Source organism: Myotis daubentonii, chromosome 18 (genome assembly GCF_963259705.1).
Source record: "Myotis daubentonii chromosome 18, mMyoDau2.1, whole genome shotgun sequence".
Classification (NCBI taxonomy): Eukaryota; Metazoa; Chordata; class Mammalia; order Chiroptera; family Vespertilionidae; genus Myotis; species Myotis daubentonii.
Genome location: NC_081857.1, coordinates 3,442,555 through 3,460,488, shown reverse-complemented (window position 1 = coordinate 3,460,488; position 17,934 = coordinate 3,442,555). Strand labels below are relative to the sequence as shown.

General features: G+C 50.2%; 1 long non-coding RNA gene across 1 annotated transcript in view; it reads right to left on the bottom strand.

The window, feature by feature from the left end:
• The window catches only part of LOC132220664 (uncharacterized), a 747,794-nt gene that overhangs the window by 149,405 nt on the left and 580,455 nt on the right, over window positions 1-17,934 (bottom strand). The gene's annotated exons all lie outside the window — the stretch shown is intronic.

The following is a 17,934-nucleotide window of genomic DNA, read 5'->3' as shown; positions in this document are numbered from 1 at the left end:
GAAAGGGAAGCCTGGGCGTTTGTCTCTGCCACAGGATGCTTTTTCTTTCAACACTTTACATTTTAAAATGGTGCAACTTTATTTTTCAACCCCCCAAATCAGAACAGCCTGTGTGACAAGTTAGGAGATGGGAGTAGATAAACAGAAAGGCAGTTTATTCGAAAGCAAAGCTTTCAGAAAGTTGTGAATGCTGCTCAGTTGGTTGGAGCATCATCCCATGCACCAGGAGTTTGTGGGTTAAATTCAAGGTCAGGGCACATACCTGGATTTTGGGTTCAATCTCCAATTGTGGTGTGTATGGGAGGCAACAAATCAATGTTTCTCTTTTTCTCTTTCTTTCTCTTTCTCTCTCTCCCCCTCCTGTCTCTAAAAATCAATAAAAATCCAACATATCCTCAGTTGAGGATTTAACAGAAACAAACAAGGCGGCGGTGTGCCAGGTGCATCCCACAGCGGACGTTCAGTGGAGAAGTGAAAAGGGACAATAGGGAGGACCCAGACACAGTGAGCGTGAAAAATACCTAACAATAGAGACCTCGATGGGAAGCTATATTCAACTTATAGCACTTTTATTTTAGTAACTATTTTATATACCTACTAGAGGCCCAGTGCACGGATTCATGCACCGATGGGGTCCCTCGGCCTCGCCTGCGGGGATCAGTGGACCTCCACACCGCCGCAGCACAGCCTTACCGCCAGCTCCTTGGGCTCCAGCCCGCTGTCCGCGTTGATCCCACACAGCATGAAGTAGTGCGCAAAGTGGCAGGCGGCCAGGGAGGAGCCAGGGAGGAGCCCGAGCCCAGGCTGGGCGCTGCTGCCGCTTTGGGAGAGGCTCACACCTCCTCAGCTGCGCTCACCGTCAGCCCTGTGTCTGGTGCCTGTCTGTCAGCTGAGCGGCACTCCTGCTTTGAGCATCTGTCGCCTGGTGGTCAGTGCACATCATAGCGACCGGTCACTTAGGCTTTTATATATATAGACTAGAGGCCCAATACATGAAATTCATACAAGAGTAGGCCTTCCTTCCTGCAGCTTCTGGCACCGGCTTCCCTCTGGCACTGGGGACCTGGGCTTCCCTCTGGCCGCTGGCTTCATCCAGACGGACGTCTGGAATGACATCCTGTCTAATTAGCATATTATCCTTTTATTATTATAGATTATTATAGATGCTGGGATTTTGCTCTATTTTTGACACGTATCCATTATGGAAAATGTGTGAACTTGTCCTTAAAAATAATTGCCTACTCAATTCCAGAGCCACCAACGGGAAAGGCATCCTCTTCTGAAGGCGGGAAAGCCTCCATTCCTGGGACGTGAACCAAGCCCATCCAACCAAGAAACAAAAATCTTTCTGTAACTCCCTGGCACCTGCTTCCCTGAGTGGCTCAGGCAGAGCTGGGGGCTGGGAGGCTTCCTGGAACAGGTGGGCTCAGCAAGACCTGGAGTGTTAAGTTCAACAGGTAGAAATGAGGGAGGAGCTAATGAGTATACCTCAGCCTGTCCTTCAAAGCCCGGAGATTTACACACGGGATCAAAGGCTGGTGGACCCTGAGGGAGAAAGTAATGTCGGAGGACTCAAAGGACGTTTCCAGAGAAGCCTTAGAAAGAGGCCATTTGGTGTGATAGTTGCGTTTATAATTCATGGAAATGTCAGGTCATTTACAACCTGATGAAAATTTAAAGACGCTTATTGTTAACTAATAAAAATAGCTAAGGGATGGTATCACACAGCTGTGATCCATAGTATATATGCATTGGGATGACTGGGTTAATAAACGAAACAGTTATATGTGGGGTAGATTCTGCTGGGGCTCATTAAAGCTTTATATCTGCAAACGCAACCTTTCCGAGTTCCAGGACGGGCGCCCAGGAATGAAGCTTTTTCTGCACCTCGCTCACGCCAGCTGGGTGGCTGGTGTGGCTCTTGCCTCCCTGGTCTTAGAGCCGGTGCGCTGGCTTGTGTGCCTTTGGACCCACACACGACAGGCCTCCCATTGGTTCACCCTCTCTCGCCTCCTGAACTAACATCTCCCCCAAGACGGTTCTATCCATCATGGCCAGGAAGTGGCATATTGGAACAGGCTGGTGGAGAAGCGGATGCTAGAATCCAGCAGTCTTCTGTCAAGCCAGACGCTGAAGGGATTTGCAGAATGAAAGAAACAATGCCACTCCCTTCACTAAAATGTCTTTGTTCTGGAAAAGGTAATTATTTTTCATAAAGCATATTCTGTTGATAGGCATGGGGCTTATTATTGTTCTTCGTCAATAAACAAGTACATATTTTTCAGTGCCTCCATTTTAATTTCTACTACGGTAAATATCAAGAGAGGTAACATACAGCGTCCTTTGGAGTACGGGTAGAAAGGGGGCTGAGAACTAAGAACATTACTTAAAATAAGGGAGAAATGTTGCTATTTACTAGATGGCTAAAGGCTCAGATTTTTCACATCATTCAGGATAATTTAGGCAATTTATCAGTAAATAGCTAAGGGATAATGTGTTTCGTAAAAAGTATTACTCATTAGGGATAGCCTGTTAAGAATATGTTTAAATATTTATAGCAAATAACTACAGAATAAAACAAATCAGGCTAGAAAGGAAATAGAGTAATCTCCTAAATTTAAAAAAAAGAAGAAAAAGGGGGGAGCCACATAGACATGGAACATCCATTACCAAATCCCCAAGGGCAGAAACGTAAACTTAGAGGATTATAAAGAAGGAAATTCTAAGAAGGAATGTCTTTTATATAAAAACTAGAGGCCTGGTGCACGGGATTCATGCACTGGTGCAGGGCTCATCCCGGTCAGCCGAGCGGCTGTGGACCCGCCCTCTGAGTGGCTGCTCCTGCTGCAGGAGCGCTGTTAATCCCGGTCAGCCAAGTGGCACTCCCACGGTGGGAGCACACTGATCACCAGGAGGCAGCTCCTGCATTGAGCATCTGCTCCCTGCTGGTCAGTGCGCATCATAGCAACTGGTCAACCGGTTGTTCTGCTATTCAGTCGCTGGCTTTTATTATATGGGATAGTTCATCTAATAGAATTCTGGGATCATTAACAAGAATACATTCACCAGAGTCCAAGGGCTGACATTCTATCCACTTAGCTAAACCAGGTAGGGCTGTTCTGAAGCATTTTTTTAAAAAAATTTTAAAATTGTGTGATATATTACAGATACACAAATGTACAAAACCAGATACAGAGTTTAACAAACTGCTGTGAAATGAAATCTCGTATTGCCACCATGCAGATCGAGAAAAGGAGCATTGCCCCCTCCCAGAAGCCCTCCACGTACTCCCCTCCCACCATAACTTCTCTCGCGTCGAGGTGGCCACCATCCTGTCCTTTTTCATAGCCACACACTTACATTTCTTTACAGTTTTAATTTCAAAGGATCCTCCCATAGCCCTGGCCGGTGTGGCTCACTTGGCTTGGAGTCATCCTGTGCATCCTAAGGTGGCTGGTTCGATTCCCCGTCAGGGCACACGCCCGGGTTATGGGACTCGATTCCCCAGTAGGGGCGTGCAGGAGGCAGCCCATTCACTCTCACATGTGTCTCTCCCCCCGCCCCTTCCTCTCTCTCTGAAAATCAATAAAAATATTTTAAAAAATAATAATATTCACCGATCATAATTGCTGTAGTATGGAAATGGAGAAGCACTTCGATAGTTTCTTGTTGTATGTACTAGTATTTGTCTGGTAGCTATTGCAGTCAACTTGAATTTGTCAGACCGTTCACCTTCGAAGTGTAAAACTCAGGAGTTCAAGTTGCAGGTTATTCATGTAGCAGCTAGAACGTCCCCGGGGGTCCCTCCACCTCTCATCGTCCTTGCTGGCTATTGAATAAGAACTCTCGGTGGCAGGAGGTTTCGCTCTGTCGTCAGCACTGGGATGCCACAAAATACTAACATGATCTAATGCACATTTTAAGTTTCACACCTAAAAAGACAAGACGTTCTTCTCCATTTTCAGATGTTTTAATGTAGCAAAATAGAGTTTGGATGAATCAGGGGGTGTAATTAATCTAATTTTTTTAAAATACATTTTATTGATTTTTTACAGAGAGAAAGGGAGAGGGATAGAGAGCCAGAAACATTGATGAGAGAGAAGGATCAATCAGCTGCCTCCTGCACACCCCCTACTGGGGATGTGCCTGCAACCAAGGTACATGCCCTTGACCGGAATCGAACCCGGGACTCCTCAGTCCCCAGGCCGACACTCTATCCAGTGAGCCAAACCGGCGAGGGCTAATCTAATTTTTCACAAAGTTTTTGTAAACTTTCCACATAGAAAGTCATTTTAAAACCGAGGCATCCTGGAACTGAAGCCAGAATAAGGGGGGAGCGCGGAGCTGACATGGAATCAGTAGGGACCAGAGGTGAAGGCCGTCGTGGGACGGTGGCCGGGGTGAAGGCTGGCCTACCGTTAAATTTCTTGAAATTTTACCATTTGTAGGGGATAGCATGCTGTTCCAGGAGGGAGATGCTGGGGTAAAATGTGGGAATGTCTGTTATTATCGTTGATAAGGGACACATATATAGCCAATCAGTCAAAAGGATTTCGCTCCTCTCTGCATTTTATTGGGCATTTCTCCCAGGCTAGGTAGGTAGAGTTTTAGGCATTTTGACTTACGTCGGGTTGTGAGCTATCACTTTTCTGGTTTTACCGATGAAGAAACCGAGGCTTATCGTGTTTCTGTAGCTGATCCAAGGGGCAGAGCCTGTCTGCGGCGGGGGCGGGACTTGGCTTTGGAGCTTTCTTCCAAGCTTCTTTATACCAACGCCTTTCCTCGTGGAAACAAACCCTGTACATGCTCTGAACAGGAGAGATTTGAGGTGGGAGTTACAGTTTAGGGGAGACACCAGAGGTGGCCACAGAGGGGTGGTTCTCACTCAGCGGGGCCAGAAGCTGTCCCAGGAAGTCCGCACCTTCACATGGCACCCAGCACGAGTCTGCAAGCGGGAGCCGGAGTGCCAGAGCCTCGCTGTGCTCAGTGAGATGGAATTCGCTGAGATCGTTGTTGAATCATGGTTTTTGGAACCATCTTTTTTCAATCCACAGTTACTGGTGGTATCGTTAGTTTCATCTGAGGGTGTTGACTTTTTAAATTGTGAAATGGCATTTTCACACTTCCATGGGGAGGAACCACTGTTGTAAGTTATTCTCTATTAAGTGTGCTTATTACTTATTTATTAAATGTCTTCATTCTATAGGGGACTGAGCTAGGTGCTGGTGATGCCAAGAAGATTAAGACTCATTCTCTCTTCCTTGTGGCGACACATGGTTACTCGGCTGCTTTAGGGCGTCACAGCCAGGGGGAGACAGTGTGCCAGGGGCTCCAGAGCCCCTTCTGAGGAAAGGGTTTTAACCCCGACGCTGCTCTCTCTTTATTTAAATTAAGTTTATTAAGGTATAGATTATTTTAAAAACGAATACATCTATTTTAAATGTGCAGTTTCTTTTTTTTATTTCAGAGAGGGAGAGATAAAAACATCAAACAGTGACCTCCTGGTTCATAGGGCGATGCTCAACCACTGAGCGACCCCAGCCAGTCAATATACAGTTGGATAAGGTGGCGAAACGGCACCAGGTGTTAGGCCTCGGTTCAGCAACCTTGGTACTTGAGTTCTGGCTGAGAAAACATTCAGAGCCAAGACTTAAACTATAAGAGAAATTTTATCTAGAAAGTCAGCTAAAAGAAGGGACCAGAGAAGAAATGGGCCCAGGAAACGAGTTACAGAGACAAAAGAAGGGCCCTTAGAGCTTAGGAGAGAGAGGAAAGGGGGAGGAAAGGTGCTGGCATGGAGAGAGAGAGAGAGAGAGAGAGAGAGAGAGAGAGAGAGAGAGAGAGAACGAGAACACACTGGAGAGGGAGGGAGAGAGTGGCAGGAGAGGGAGAGAGAGGGAGACAACTCCAGGCGTCCCTGTCTTAAGAACTTCTATCTGGAGGTCTCGGGGGGGATATCAGTAGAATATTCACTCGCTTTCCAGGTGTGCCCCCTCATGGTCTCCACTGATTGGTCAGCACCAGGGCAGGGGTCATTAGTCGATGCTGGTCCTGATGTCGCCATGGTGTCACGCTCCATCTGATTCTGCTGCTTCTCTGGGCTCAGAGCTGGAACACAGCTGAGGCCTGGGGTCATCTCCAGGGGTTAATTCCGAGGGCCGTGGATCTGCACGGGCTTGTCGTTTTGCCGGTTGCTGGGCACTTGGGCCTTTCCCCCCGGTGACCTTCTGCACCTGTCCTATTGTTCCTACTCTGCTCAGGCCTCGCTGCCTCCTGCAGATCTATGTTGCCACTACCGTAGTCAAGATTCAAAATATTTCCATCAACCCTTCCCAGTGAACCTTTTCCCACCCCCATCACCCTTTGAGGCCTACACAATCACTGCTGTTTGTAACTACAGGCTAATTTTTCTGTTCTAGAACACCATGTGCATCGTCAACGAATGCTACAGACTCACTTTACGGCTGGAAGAGCACGGAGAGTTTGGGGAATTGGGGATCTGACATAGCAAGGGCCTGGCCCTATAGGGAGTCCCTCAACTTATTTGTTCAGGGCGGGGGGGGGGGGGGGAGGGGGAAGGGGCGGGGCAGTGAAAAAATAGCAGCTCTGAAAACAATAACTGACGGGAGATCCGTAGGCTCCCGGATGTTGGACGGAGGAGAGCTACGGTCCACAAAGCACTGGGCTCTGGCTGCAAAACCGGCACAGACATTTCAGCAAAGAGCTGAGTTGTTGGATGAAGTGGAATCTTGGGGGCAGACTGACCACCATTGGGATCAAAAGTCAGGTTACCCTTGACACCCAGACACACCTCTTTAAACCCTATTAATCTCCCAACAAGGTCTAGGATACTCTTACTTATAATGATTTTGAAAGATTATTATAGAAATAGAACCACAAGCTCATCTGCCCTAAATTGGAAGCTTCTTGCGAGCAGAGGCCACGCTGTATGTACTTGTGCCCAGGGCCGAGGACAGCGTCTGGAGAACGCCCACAACCGTAAATGTTGAAAGAATTCAACGCTTTAAACCAAGCATGTCAAACTCAAAGGCTAACACGGGCCAAATAAACCAGGCCTGCAGCCTGTGGCCCGAGAGTGTGACCTGCTTGCTTTAAACCCCGTAGCATTTCCTGATCATCTTTTCATGCCAGCTTTTCTAAAATGACAAACACCGAGATTTCACTGGCAGGAATTACATTCAGTGAGTTGAAGCTCAAATTTATTTTTAGCTTCTTTTTGAAAGGGCCCAGGAGCTAATGATCTGTGATGTTCGCCGGAGATGGAAGCCCTCCCTGCGCAGGTAGCCGGGAGGGGCGGGGAAGGCTCTGCTGGTGAAGTCTGTTTCTCTTCATCACGTCTTCGTCACCCCCCCCCCCCCCCGGGGCTGCTCCGCTAAGTGTGCCGCAGTCACACCGCCAGGCTGCCTTTGGGGAGCTCGTCACGTTCATACAGGACTCACCTCCGCAGGAGAGAGGAAAGGACAACGACCACGATCGGGTTCATCTCGCCGAGGAGGAATTAAACGTCGTTGGCAGCGGAAGGAATATTCTTGTCCCGGTATAAACCCCGGCCTCCTGCGGCGGGAGCAGTGCGCCCCAGTCACCGTGGCTGACACTGCAGAAATGCGTCCCCAAGGGGCTCGCCCAGGGGGCCGCCTTCCCCTCATCTCTGCTCCTCCCGAAGCCCGTCTGTGCTGGATGCTGTCACTATGGAGACCTGCCCCGGGCGTGTCCACCTGCGTGTCCAGGTGGCTTCTCCGGGTTGCGCGTCCGCGGTTTCAGCGACCCTGGCCAGGCAGCCTGGGACCACAGGGAGGACCCAGGACGGGAAGGGACATGCGGGAAGTCCCGCTCAGCGCCCCGCGGGACCTGGCTCCTCCCTCGGCCGTGTCCCTGCTCCAGACGCTCCGCCCGCGGGCACTTCGGAGCCTCTTGGCCTCGCAGGGCTGTGCTCACGTCACCCCGACGTCACGTGACGTCACAAGGGCCCCAAAGCGCTGGAGCAGCAAGGCCGGCGGTTCCCATGCGCCCAGGAGAAGCCGGAAAGTGCTTGTCACCAGCGGCCAGGTCAGCAGCAGCCTGATGTTCCCAGCCAGGCGTCACTCGCCCTTCACGTCGTCACCTGGGCCTCAGGACATCTCAGAGCACCCCCAGGAGAAGGGGGTGCAGCACAGCGAGGTGTTAGAGGGACCACATCAGTCTGTTGCTACAGTTTTAGTACTAGTTACTGTTTGTTCGTAGTCCGAATAGCTGGGAAAGTTATAGGCTGTCCTTGGAAACAGGAGCTTATAAAGTCCCTGTGATCATCTGTCTGGAGTGAGGTTGCATTGAATAGCCCGTGGATCTGTGCGGAGCCTGTATTGCTCTAGCCCGCGGCCACCTGGTCACTGCGGTCTGCTCTGAGGCCCGCCTTTGCCTCGGGCACTGGGCGAGACACGCAGAGGCAGAGTTCACACCTGGAGGGTGCGTGGATGACATTCTGTCATCGCAGGAAGGTCCGAGTGCGCTCTGTCTCCTCCGGCTTCTGTCCTTGTGGTTTGTTGTTACTCACCCGCCTTACATTTGTCCTAAAAGTTCTAGTTAAATGGGATGAACAGGGTTCACTTCATAATCTGAATTTTGCAGATGCAGCTACTGAAGGCACTTGGTGACCTTGTAAAACTGCCTGTGTGGGTCAGAATTCTGCCAGCAGGTGGCAGTGGGGCGCTCAATTTGCAGTGAAAAGTTTCTGGAAAGATTCCTACACCATCGCCTTTGCCTCCCACCTGCTGCCTCCCTGTTTTCTCTTTCCAACTCTCTTTCCAATTTGGAACAGAATCTCCAGTTTCATGATTCACAGACAACCCCGTTCTGGGGGAAAAGGAAAACGCTTTTATACAAAAAGTTGAATCGGACAAGTCATATTCAGCACACCTACAGAGGAAATTTTTTCAGATATGTTTAAATAATCATGTTCTGGTTTATGTTATTTATATGAGTATTTTAATGTTTAGACTCAGAAAGCTGTATTTCATGAAGTTTGAGCAAAGGACCTGTCTGTGTTTTGAAGGAATGAACAGAATAAAACTTTGCTAGAAAGCAAACGCCCAAAGTAACCAGAAAGGGTGGTTTGAAAGCCACTGAAATGGTCCAGGGCCATAACTGAGGGCCAGGGGTAAGTGTAGAAGGGCTGAGAAGTGGGGGGGGGGGGGAAGTGCGGGTGGAGAGATAGGTCAGCAGAGCCCGGCCTCCCTGAAGAGCCCAGACCCACTGAGGGGCAAGGGGGCCAGGCCCTGGCTCCTTAGTTCAGCTCTTGCCCTCCCATGTTCGCCTAGGAATTCAGGGCCACGTGTCCAGTCCACCTTCTCACATTTGCGAGGCCGGGTGCAGACGTGTGGCAGTAAGTGGATGAGCACGGGATTGACCCACGAAGGCAGCGGTTGGGTAGAGGTAGGATGCTTTGGGGTTAGGAAGGTTCTCTCTGTTGTCAGTAAGGGATTGGTCTGTTTAAGGAGGGAGCCAGGTCATGTCTCCAGGTCATGTTCTGTCTCAGGTCCTGATGCTGAGAACAGTAGGCCTTGAATTACTTCCTGTGTGGGACTGGCGAAGAGGCTCTCCAGGTGATGACTGGTTATGGAGGGGAGAGCGGTGCCTGCAGGTGTGGGGACAGAGGGAACAATGGCATCTGGGGGAACCATGGGCACGATTCCCAGCCCTATTTAAAGTCTTCCTCAGTCACTACCTCCTATGCCATTAGTTTTCAGTCTGTTATTTTTATAAATTCCAGTATGTGGAGACAACAGTTAGTAGGTTACTGAAATAAATTATCTATACTAATAAAAGGGCAATATGCTAACTAGACTGGGAGACCTTCCGGGAGGCCTTCCAGACATCCGTCCGGACAAAGCCATGGTGGCAGGGCCGAGGCAGAGGTGGTTAGGGGCGATCAGGCCAGGAGGGGAGGACAGTTGGGGGTGATCAGGCCGGCAGGCAGAGTGGTTAGGGGCAATCAGGCAGGCAGGTGAGCAGTTAGGTGAGAGGGATGTCTGACTGCCGGTTTATGCCCAACCCCTGTGGGACTGGGCCTAAACAGGCAGTCAGACATCCCCCAAGGGGTCCCAGATTGGAAAGGGTGCAGGCTGGGCTGAGGGACCCCCCTCCCCTGCCCCCTGTGCATGAATTTCATGCACCGGGCCACTAGTGGAATTTATAACAAAGTAGAGATGGCATGTCCAATTTTTGCAGGAAAACGGTTTGGGAATTTATGTGCATGGAAACACCTTCTCTCCCCGTGCTTCCTTCGTGTTTCTTGCGTGGCATCGGGTTTATCTGTCTGCCGAGTATCTGCCCCCAGAGTGTGTGGCTCCTCAGGGGCAGGCACTTGGTTTGCTTGTGTCCTGCTGTGTCCCCAGGGCCCTGGACAGTGCCTGGAGCTCAGGAAATACTTGTACTGACAAATGAATAAATGGGCAAAACTGCACGAATGGAAAATCCTGCTGGCACCCCCTGAAACAGCAGCGCCTCCCGGGTTCCGGTGGGGCCCTGTTTCGCCTGGTTTTGTCTGCTGATTAAGCGGCACCTAACCCGCCCAGGAAGGGTGTTCCGAGGTTGCCAGGACTGTCTGTGCTTTGAACTGTGTCCGGCTGGGCACCGAGGCAGGGGCGCCGAGGCGGGGGCGCTGAGGCAGGGGCTGAGGCAGGGGGCTGCTGAGGCAGGGGGGTGCTGAGGCAGGGGTGCTGAGGCAGGGATGCTGAGGCAGGGGCTGAGGCAGGGGGGCGCTGAGGCAGGGGCCAGCCGCTGCAGCTCCCACCTGAACTGCAATAAAGTGGGGAGACTGGGAGCCTGTGATCCTGTCACCAGGTGTCGCTGCACGACTGTGAGGCTGCCATGGCGACACTGGGGCAGCGCTGGCCGCTGCTGGTCCAGGGTGGAGTGACAGTGCAGTGTGTGGTGCGCCTCCCACCACAGGATGTGCCCGGTCCTGACCCCCTCGCGGTGCCTGTGCGGCCGCACAGCTCTGCTGTCCCCTGAGGCCTGAGGGACCATCAGCTGAAGGTCACTGTCGCGTGACCAGTTCCCGTCTCAAGTGGCCCCGCGCTTATACGTGTCGTTCTTTTGAAATAGAATCGTCTGAAGATTCAGGGGAAACCACACGTCAAAATCCTAAGCTGGTAGCAAGGCCCCTACTCGTGACCCCTCGGCCCCGCGCCCACCCAGTGGGAGAGCTTCCGTCGGAGGAGCTTGCCCGGCTCCTGGGTGCTGTTCCCCTTGGGTGTCGGAGAAGGAAGAGGGGGGCGGCTCCTCGTGCCCCGGAGAGGACCGCCTGTCCGGCCCCCTCTGCTGTGGGCTTTCTCACACCGCGCAGCTGTGTATGGGTGCCTGGGCCTCCATGGCGTCTGAAGGCCGTTCATCCAGAAGCGCAGGGGTTAGAGCCGCACCAGCCCAGGCTCTCCCATCACCGGCACCTCCTCCCCTGCAGCGTGTGAGACGCCGGGAGCGCCCCCCGGGCAGTGCCAGGGCTCGGGCCTCGGTGCCATGCCCAGCAGGTGCCTTCGGGACAGACAAGGTGCTTGAGGCCTCGCACCCACAGACTCCTCTCCAATAAAACGTTTCTTTCTACTCAGTCCAACGCGCGTGCGGTTTCTAACTGTCATTGAAAAAGCACCCCCTCCCCCAAAAAAAGGCACCCAAGTGGACGTGTTGATGGGCACCTTCCGAGCTGCGACCCGGAGGCATGGGATTCGCAAGGCGATGTTGCTAATTTCTCCACAAAGTGAATGTAGGGGGAGTTTAATGGGGGCGAAAGGAGTTTTCTTGGGGGTCTCTCGGGTGTGGCTTGTTCCCAGGTTCAGGCACGTGACGAGTTTGGGGCCTCTGTTGTCCGGCCGTCGGAGCAGCGTTGTGTGAGCCTGTGTCCCCCGGTCAGGGTCTGGCTTGCATTTCTGGCCTCAGAGGTTTCTGTTGTTAGGGAGACAGGAACCCCCACAGCTAAATAACAGAGGCTGAGTTTTGGGGGTCAAATAGTCAGTGGGAGGAGAAGGCATCTGGGGGTGTCTGGCACCCCCAAATCACACCTGTGCAATGTGTGGAGAGGCTGCTGTGGAGTCAAGCCAGAGGACCAGGTCAGCCAGCTGGAGGTGTTTGGTACCTGGGTATCCATCTAGTCTTGGTCTTAATATAAGGAGCTGTTTGTTGAATATAATTGCTTATTTCTGATATTGAAATTTTAGAGTAATTTATAAGACATCGGAAATACATGGCACTTTTTTCTTTAGTTGTTTCTTCAAAATAAAGGGGCTGTTTTCAAATGAACCTACAAGGAAAAGCATGTTTAGTTTCTAGTAAGTGAAAGCCTAAAATATTTTTCCTTGTGACTTTTTATTTCTAGGCCGTAAACAGCAACATTAAAAAACTTAAGTTAAAAAGTTTCAGCTTTCAGTCTGGATGAAACTTTGATAGAATTACTCAGAAGAAGGAAAGATAACATTGAAAATAGAATCAATAATAAATCAAAATTTTATTTATAAATTCCTCTAAGGAGCTTTGTGAAACCAATTTAGGAATAATCTACATTGCAGATGCACGCTTACAGCTAACCCAGGTTCCTCTTTTTCTTTTTCTTTTTTTCGTTAATCCTCACCCGAGGATATTTTTCCATTGATTTTTTAAAAATATATGTTTTTATTTATTTCAGAGAGGAAGGAAGGGAAAGAGAGATATAGAAACATCAGTGATGAGAGAGACGCACGATTGGTGGACTCCTGCCCGCCCTCTAATGGGGATCAAAACCGCAACCCAGGCATGTGCCCTGACTGGGAATTGAACCGTGACCTCCTGGTTGGCTGGGCTCCATTGGTTTTTAGAGAGAGTGGGAGGGAGGGGGAGAGACAAAGAGAAACATCGATGTGAGAGCAACACATTGATGGGTTGCCTCCGGCACACTCCCCAGGGACGGAGCCTGCAACTGAGGTATGTGCCCTTGACCAGAATCAAAGCTGGGACCCTTCAGCTCCAGGGCCAACACCCTATCCATGGAGCCAACCCGCTAGGGCCAGGTTCCTCTTAATGATAAACTTTTTCACATTACAACTACAAGTATGAAGTCTACTTATTTTCAAAGAAAGAAATCCATTTGTAAAGTGTATCCAGGTAACAATTTTCTATAGCAGTTATAGTAGTACTCAGTTATATTGAACGTAGGTTATGACTTAAACATTTTAAAATATGATGGTCCAGGACTAGTGGAAGCGATTGCATGCTTTTCCTGTTTAATGTCCATCCATTTATTTCCGTTACCACAGTGATGAATGTATCTAAAGTAGCCAAGCCAGCAGCCAGACATGCAAGGCCGACGGTGCCCTCTGTACCCAAGAGCGCAGCGACGGAGAGCCCGCCTCACTCCTAATTCTTGTCCTCAGAGGCTTGACAGTCCCCTCCCGCTGGGTCAGGATCGCTCTCTGGGCCCTGCCCACTGCCCCCCCCTCCCCCCCCGCCCTGCAGCCAGTACTGGTGCGGCGTGCACGGCCCAGAGAGAACCTCCACGGCCAGACTCATCCGTTTACTCACTGTGATCCACTTGGATGGTTGGCAGGGTGGCGTCACGTACCTGGAACAGGTCTGAGGACAGAGCTTTGTGTCATCCGAAAGCTGCAAGAGCTTCTACTCAGAGGCAAATAAACAGGCGTAGAAGCTCAGGTACCCACTCTGCACAGTCCTATTAGAAACCTTAGCAATATGCCTGTCAGCACAGGCACCATATAGATGCTTAATGAACGAGTTAGAAATAGTTCATCTTGCCCTCTAAACATTGATGGGAATGGCACTTGAATGCCTTCTCAACCAATGGTTTTTCCCGTGTTGCCACTTTTAAAAACTGATGATAGCGTGGAGTCGGTTAATGGGAATGGATTGCGTTTATATAGACACACACACACTGACCGGCCAGATTACTGTGACCACCCCATCAGTACTTCATTGACACGTCCCAAAATACTGACTATTGAAAACTTCCTAAGCAAATACTCTCAAGGTTTTATTATTATTAGTAGTAGTATTATTATTTGCATAACTAATTCACTTCATTGTACTGATGGGGTGATCATAATAATCTGGCCACTCGGTGTAGGTAATAAGGTAGAATTAAAAAGGTAACTCATTTTCTTCTGAACTCGGGGCATTGTTAATTTTCCAGTGGGAGAAAGAATACTGGATAATCCGTCGTAAGTGAAGTTGTTGGGTAACTTGCTCTGTGTGACATGAGATATGCATAAAGCAGAATGTCCCCCCCCACCTGCCTCCGTCGCTGGCTGCATCCCAGTCCTCCCGCTAAGGAGACCAGCCACGGTCATCTCTACTGATCCTCCTCTAAGGTCCCGAAATCCTGCCACAAAGTCGGCTGATCCCAGACGGACTCCCAGCTTCCTGTCTTTACCACCGTTTGAAGTCCGTTTCAGGAACCAGGAGCTACTGTGGTAGCAAGAAAAGTCAGGTTCTCTACCTGCTGCTTCATTTTAGCTAATGTTTCACTTCATTACTAGGGTGTCATAGTTTGTTCGCAAGTTCTCCACCGTGAATATGAGGCGTTTGATTTACATTTATTCTCTGCTCCCAGGAATTTAAACACATTGAGGCCAGGGCCCTCGGCCTTCACGGCGGGCGGCCCCCCAACTGGCGGGAGCTTCTCTAGGGAAATGGTGGTTTTCCAGGAGACAGACCTGCTTTGCTGCGTGACTGAGCTCCACGGCAATGCCCACGCCAGGATTCCCCACGCCAGCCACGAGGATGCCCTTCCATCACGATGTTACTCCCGGCCGTGGACCTAACAGCCTTCGACTTCTCCATGCCGTTTGGTGGAAGAAGAGGGTTTCTGTTACAGGGACTCCTTTCCGCATGACAGCTCATCGCAGAGCAGAAACACGTGTTCTGTGTGATCTGAAAGCGCAGGCCTTTGGGCCGGGTCAGTGGATTGCCCTGAAACTTAACGTTATATTTCACAGAGCTCCAGAGGGAGCCGACTCCAACGCTCCCTGTGGGTTCTAACTGTAGGTTAGGGATCTGCTAGGGAGTAACCGGACCTGTCCCAGACCCGTCCACAATGAACGCTTGCCAACAGTTCCCCCTTTAGTGTAACGTCACATCGGCCTCGTGGTCTTTACGGAAATGATGTCTCAGGAGACGGGTGGTGGTTGGTTGTGTTTACCATCCTCTACGGAGATACCGGCCGGTCTTCACCAAGTTGACCGCTCTCCCTTCCCAGTGACGGTGCCTCGCCCTGTCCCTGGCTCTGCTGAGGGCTTCGTCACAGCCCCACTCTGCCTGCCGTTGTGAGATTGTCCCGCTCTGGACATGCTCCTACATCTCCCCCTGAAACTCTCCAGATATACGTACTTCATGTCTCCCTATGGGCAGTGTCTGAGCAAGGAAGCAAACAACAAAAGCTAAAAAATATATCATCCTTAGTCAATAATCTATAGACTATATCATAATCGGGTCCTGATTTCCAGAATATATTGCATTTTAACATTCAGAAGATCAAGTCCTTTCATTTTACCAATGGCTGCGTCAGTGTGTGGACACAGAGAGGTAGGTATTTGTCACACTTAGCTAGTCAGTTGGATCAGTACAGTCTAAGTTCAAGTCCCTTGACTTCCATTGAGGACTCTTCAATTCTCAGTTTGCCGACCATGGCCTTAGAGTTTTTTGTGATGGCTTTTTAGGGGTCATAGGAGGCACTGCAATAGCAAATGTTTGTTGATTGACTCCTATAGCAATTGATGGTAAGGGAGGGTCAACGGAATTGGAGTTAAAGGAGAGGGATTAGCAATGAGAACACCAACTGTTGATTAAATCTCAGGGGCCAACCATAGTAGGCACAGTAACTGTTTGACACTCAGAAAAGGCTATGAAAGCAGAGTGAATCCATCACGTTGACCTCGTGCTCCTTGGCTAATGACCTAACAAGCTAACTGAAGTAACTAAGGAAATTGTCGTAACTCCTTTTGAAGTTTCTGACACAGGATTGGTGACCAGTCGCAATGATGTGCTTTCATTGGAGCTCAGAACTCACTCATCTTCTAACCGCAAGTTTGTAATGTTGCTAAGAGACTAGATCTTAAATGTTCTCACCACACCCCCAAAATGATTACTATATGATGTGATAGAGGTGTTAGCTAACACTATGGTGGCAATCATATTGCAATATATAAATGTATTAAATCGCACACTCTACACCCCAAATTCACAATGGCATGTGCCAGTTATAGCACAATAAAAACTAGAAGAATAAAAACACATGTAATGAAGATGGGTTAAGAGTGGGGAAACCCTGTATTTTTTTAATTATTTAAATATTAGTACGTAGTGACGTGCCCTTCTGAGCTGGCGGGTGTCCCTGGGCTGCCTAACTGTCACGCGAGGCCTGAGCAGGATGTTGCTGCCTGCCCGCAGGAGGCAGAGGGATCTTGTTCTGCTGGACGCAGCACCGTTGCCCTTGCTGCCGGCTTCCATCGCCTGTGCCTGTCCTTCCCATGCACACCAAGATGCTCAGGGCCAAGCTGACATCCAGGGCCCAACGGCACCATTGCACAGTGACCAAGATGGAGAGAGCAGCCAGGGTGCCAGCCAGGCTTCCTGCAGGGCAGCGGGCCTCCCGGCTGGCTCAGACAGGTGGCTTTTTTATTTTTTTGGAGGGGGCGGGGGTGGGGGTGGGGACACATGGGAGAATGTCAAATTCTTCTTTATCCTAAAGTTAAACTCTTAAGGTCTAATATAGAACTTCTTTTATCCTCTTTTAACATGTGCTAGGCTTAGATGTTATGTTTTCTATTCAGAAAACTTTAATATTAAAAAGGCATTTCTGCCAAGAGTTGGACTCTTGCCCGTGTGGGATGAGCCCTGGTTGTCTTTCGAGCTGGGCCACACCCCGGGCGGAGGCGGGGGGCCGGGAGGGCGCGCCTCCTCCGGGTCTCGTGCCCAGAGCTCTGGTTGGCACATGATGTTAACCTTTTCTTTACTCTTCTCTCTCCACCTTCCATATATAAAGCACACTTCTTTATATAAATTTTTATTTTATTGATTTTTTACAGAGAGGAAAGGAGAGGGATAGAGAGTTAGAAACATCGATGAGAGAGAAACATCGATCAGCTGCCTCCTGCACACTCCCCACAGGGTATGTGCCTGCAACCAAGGTACATGCCCTCGACCGGAATCGAACCTGGGACCCTTGAGTCCACAGGCTGACGCTCTATCCATGGAGTCAAACCGGTTAGGGCATAAAGCACACTTCTTGCCTCCTAGTATTTTTGGCTGGGTTTGTGTGTGTGTGTGTGTGTGTGTGTGTGTGTGTGTGTGTGTGTGTTTCAAGATACTTCCTACTTTTCTTAAAAAATCTGACTTGGAAATTGTACCCTGTAGATATCTCTACAGCCTACGTTATGATGAGATAAGGACATTGATTTCATTTGGGTTGGAGAGAACTATTATTTTCTGAGCATGAACATTGTTAATAAGCACTTTGTAGGCATAACATCCTGAATGCTCACAATGGCTCAGTTACAAGAGGCACCGTCTCCAGGTCACAGGCGCAGGGAGGGGTGAATGGACTGGCCAGGGGTGGAGCTGGAATGGAAACCCTGACCCTCTGCCTCCAAGGCCTGCCTCCTTGCTCTGGTTCAGCCCCTTTCACGACTGGTGGGCTGGCCCCAGGATCCTCCTCCTGTGGGGAGGGGTTCGGTGCCCTCAAATCTGGGGGGGCTGTGACCCTCATGACCAGCAGGCGCCGACAGTGGACGCGAGGCTTCTGAAGCGAGGGCATGAAGAGGAACGCAGCGTGGCGTTCACAGGACACTCATTCCGAGGCCCGGCGCCCGGGTGAGAAGTCCACTCCTGAAGGCACCACACCATGAGGACACTCGGGATACTCGGAGGGGCCTGCGCCAGCGTGACCATGCACCCACG